At 43.0% G+C, this 4,599-nt stretch overlaps 1 protein-coding gene across 1 annotated transcript in view; it reads right to left on the reverse strand.

Annotated features, from left to right (window-relative positions):
• Positions 1–4,156, reverse strand: part of EBAG9 (estrogen receptor binding site associated antigen 9) — a 185,544-nt gene extending 181,388 nt beyond the window's left edge. Inside the window, exon 1 of the mRNA XM_085605081.1 lies at positions 4,019–4,156. The gene's annotated coding sequence lies outside the window, so the exon portion shown is untranslated. The remainder of the gene's footprint in view (positions 1–4,018) is intronic.
• Between the last annotated feature and the right edge of the window lie 443 nt (positions 4,157–4,599).

Here is a 4,599-nt window from a genome sequence, read left to right on the forward strand (position 1 = left end):
ACTCTGCTCATAGGGCTGCCTAGGGCCTACCTTGGGATTGACTTGTATGTAATAAAAAGGGTATGTTTAGGCCTAGCAGGTGGGTTACCTTGCCAGGTTGAATGGCAGTTTAAACTGAACACACAGGTTCTGCACTGGCAAGCCTGAGCCAATGTTAAAGGCTACTGAAGTGGGTGGCACAATTGGTGCTGCAGGCCCACTAGTAAAATGTAATTTACAGGCATTGGGTGCATATAGTGCACTTTTACTAGGGATAAATATAGGTGAACAAAATATGCCAATTGGGGATAAGACAATGTTATGTAACTACATTTTGAGTACAGTGCATATGCATGTTAGCAGTGGTAAAGTGCCCAGAATATTAAAAACAACAAAAATGAAGTCAGCAAAACAGGGCGTCAGAGGGCAAAAAGTCAGGGGAAACCAAACCAAGGATCCCAAGTCTAACAACCATAATAGAAGTTTAGTTACTCCTGTGTCGAGCAGTGCTACACTCCTTTTCTGAATGAAAGCACGACTATGAGTGCACTCTCTGCTGAAGCCTCTTAGTTGCTGGGAGCAAGGTGTGCTATAAATTGTAGCCGAGGCAGATTGAAAGGTCATAATTGTCATAATCCCAGCTTGCCACCTAAATTCAGTGACTATTTGATGGACTTAATTTTCCAAGAAGGAGAAAAGATTAAATATTCCTCATTAATACGTTGCCACACTATTGATGTTAACGTGCCCTTGTTCCTTTCCTTCCCTTCTGGTATCTCTGCATATGCACCCTCATGTGATGTTCTAAAATGTTGAGGTAGAACGATCCAGAACTGCAGGGTAGCAGGACAGTTGGGGAAGTTAACTTTTCACATACTTGTACTGTAGCGAAATAAAGACATTGTGCTCCTCACCTATGGGTCTATGTCGTTAATACACTATCACTTGTGCATACGCCCTCTCCGCCACTTTGGCCTACATTAGAAGCTGGGTGTTAAATTTGATCTCTCTGCATATAGAAGTTTTCTTGAAACAGAATGCGACCTAACAGATTCTATTATATATTAAGTAAGTGATGTGTTGGCCTAAAGATTTCGTTTTGCCCTAAGCTGCCCTGTGCGAGGATTTCATGTCACTGTTTGGTCATTGAATAATGGACTAATTCAAAAAACTTGATTATGCATGTATTAAGATTTTGTAACTGTTCTATGTACTTTTATTGCCTAGTGCATAAATAAAGATTTTCGAACTAACGAATCAGAGTCCCCATTTGACGCAGTGGGTTTGGGGTTTTTTTGCACTTTTTTTAGCGCAAGAATGAATTTCATGCTAAAATATACAGTGAACTGACAGGTTTGCATTTTGCATAATTATGTAAGATTTTGCCAAAAATGTCACATAATTATGCAAAAGCAAATTCCACACATTCTGCATACCTACTACAAAACATGCAGAATTCGATGTCTCAAAGATTCAGCGTGTTGTGCCTCATTTCTAAGTGAAAATTCAGAATAGGAGGCATTAACCAGATATGATAAATACTTCAGCCTCGGCTAATGATATTTACCAGATGCAACAAATACCCATACCTCTTCCTCACAACTTGCAATGATTATGATGCACATATGGTACTGCTGTTTACTACAAATGTTGAATAGTAGTGGCGAAGCCTCTCAAGGCTCAAGCCAGAGGTCTGCTTGTTTATTTATTTATAAAGATTTATATAGCGTGAACATGACCACCGAGGGTATCAGAGCGCTTTACAGATTATGCAGCAAGGAAGGGTATAGGCAAACATACAAAGTTAGCTAAGCGAAAAGTACAACATTTAAAAAAAGTCCAGCAATTACACAAGCAAAGCCTCTGGGCTACAAACAGCAGCTATGGACCCCAGGTCAAGTGGGGAAAGCGGACTGAGGCAGAAATTTCTTCATCAAGAGTCCTTTAACTTACATTTTGAAACGGACAGTGGAAGGGATCACCCTGACTTCGGGGGGGGGGAGAGAGTTCCAGATCCTCGGCGCCATGCCTGAGAAGGCTTGATTGTAAGTCTTTTTTTTTGTTGATTTTTTGTACTTTGAGTAAAACGGGTGCTGGCACTTCTGTAGGCTCTTGTACCACATGAGAGCTCCAGTTTCTGGGCGAGGTACAGCGGGGTCTTGAAGTGGATGGCTTTGTGTGCCATTCATGCAATTTTCAATGGAATCCGAGCTTCATACAGGAGCCACTTCAGGGCCAGCAGGTCCAGAGAGATGTGGTTTTTTAGTCCCCGTTAAGAGCCTAGCAGCAGAATTGAGGGCCACCCTAAGAGGAGTAGTTTTCCCTCTGGGCAAGCCACACAGCGTTGTGCTGCCATAGTCCAGCTTTGCGATCACTAATGCTTGCACTGCAACCTTTAGGTCATGGGCAGGGAGAAAGGGTTTGAGCTTCCTTAAGATGCTGAGATGGAAATTTGCTCCTTAGGTGAGGAAGCGGATGTGCTTTTGCATGTTCAAACTATTGTCTAATATAATACCAAGCGAGGATTCAGATTACACGAGGTGAGGTCTACAATTGAGAGCAGTAAGCTGATTCAGCCATTGTTCCATGACCGGTGATTGCTTGTGGGGTGAGATAAGGAGGAATTCTGTTTTTAGAGCATTTAGCTTCAGGTGGTTCCGCATCAGCCAGCTTTGTGTTTCCAACAGGACTGAATTGAGGGACTGAATGTCCTCAGGGGAGGCGATCTAAAAATAAAGTTGGGTGTCATCCGCATACATGTGGTAGTGAATGCTGGATGATTTCAGAATTTCTGTTAAGAGGCTCCATGAACAAGTTAAAGAGAGTGGGCGAGAGTGCTGAACCTTGTGGAACCCCCAGCGTAACCGGTGCAGGATGGGACAAGGATTGGTTCACCTTGAAGCTTTGAGATGTATTCAGGAGGAACGAAGAGAACCAGTTAAGTACTGGCCCAGACAACCCCATCCTATGCTCCAAGAGGGTTCTTGGACCCTCGAGTGGCTTCTGCCTGCCACCATGCTCCAATCTCAAGAGATACTAAAATAAATCATTCACCTTTGGAGTTAAAAAGGGGGGAAATTATAGACATATAGTGGTGGTTGGACTTCATAACATGAAAAATAGGAAATCTATGATCAATCCCGGCTTCCTCACTTCAATAAACTATGTAATCGTAGATCAAATATTTTATTTCACTGCATTATCTTTTACTGCATTTTCACATACAAAAGCACCTTGAAATTCGAGTTCAGGATATGCACTGTACAAAAATCTCGTCATTGATTTATTAAATTATAAGGTTGCTCCATGTATGTTAAGAATGTAGGCCACAGTAGGTACACATGACAACTGATTTGCCTCTTTGCTCACTAATGGCATAGTACATTTGGCGCAGGAATGAGCCTAAGTTCATGTTTCAAAACTCACTTGCTAAATGCCTCTCAATGAAATGATGCAAATCTGTACTGAGGTAAAAAGCTTCTGCATTTTAAAGAAATAGACTATTTCGAAATTTGAACAGAAATGTATACATGAAGTTTCCAGTATGATTTTCATGCCAACTACTTTCATCACTCGGTTTGGGCGCAGGCCCTTATAGCCAATCCACAGCCTTGGCTCTGCTCTTTCTCGCCCACATCTGGCTGAGCTGTTCACCGTTTCCAACCAACCTGCCTAAAGGTCGAGGAAATAATCAAATGGAACTACATGATAAACAAAGAATGGAGAGCGTGGTCCCTAGACGTGTATGCTCATGGGACAAACTGCAAACTAAGCACGTTACATCTGGAGGATACGTTAAATCGGTATATGAGGTCTGCTAAAATTCACAAATATCAGCATTAAAGGCGAAGTAAAAATAAAAGCCTAGTGTAAAAGGTAGAGTCAGCGGCCCAAATATGAGCAATATAGCCGGTAAGTGATCCCACTGCAATATGAGGGATCAGTGGCACAAGTATGGGGAGGTGTGGATCCGCTGCACAGGACGAGGTCACACAATATGTTATCTAGTATGCTCAGTACATCGCGGGCACGTCCTCACCTATTTTCGGCCACTCTTCTTCCGAAACTCCCCTTTCCGGGCCCCAGCAGCCTCCTATCCTAAGGCGCCGCTGCAGCCGCCGCTCGGGGAAGCCATCGCAGAGTAAACAGTTGTTCTAACAGCGCAGGCCCGGACCGGGAACACCCGGAAGTACAAGAGGCAGAGCGGAGTCAATATCACCGCCATCATGGAACGGAGTCATTTTCGTACTAGATTAGAAGCGAAGCAGACAGCAGACCACTTGAGCGGTTAAAAATGCCATGGGAACATTTTACTCAAAGTTATTTGTATATTTTCCTCCTCTCGAGTCTCTCTGGGAAACGCTGGCGCTTCAGAATTGAGCGACTATGCCAGTGGCAGCTGTAAATGTCCATTCGTGCAGCAGTGGTCGTTAGAGACATAGTAAAACAGCAGCAGAACTAACAAGCACTGGCAAAGCCTTCACCTTTCCACACATACCCTAATTTTAGAAGAGGTAAGTGGGAGATTAAAAAACAAATATCTGGAGAACGTATTCCCCCCATCGGCTTCTAATGAAGGAGATTACATTTCATAAGAGAGAGCCAAAATAAAGCATTTTT

The sequence above is a fragment of the Triturus cristatus genome, chromosome 5_1 (genome assembly GCF_964204655.1).
Source record: "Triturus cristatus chromosome 5_1, aTriCri1.1, whole genome shotgun sequence".
Classification (NCBI taxonomy): Eukaryota; Metazoa; Chordata; class Amphibia; order Caudata; family Salamandridae; genus Triturus; species Triturus cristatus.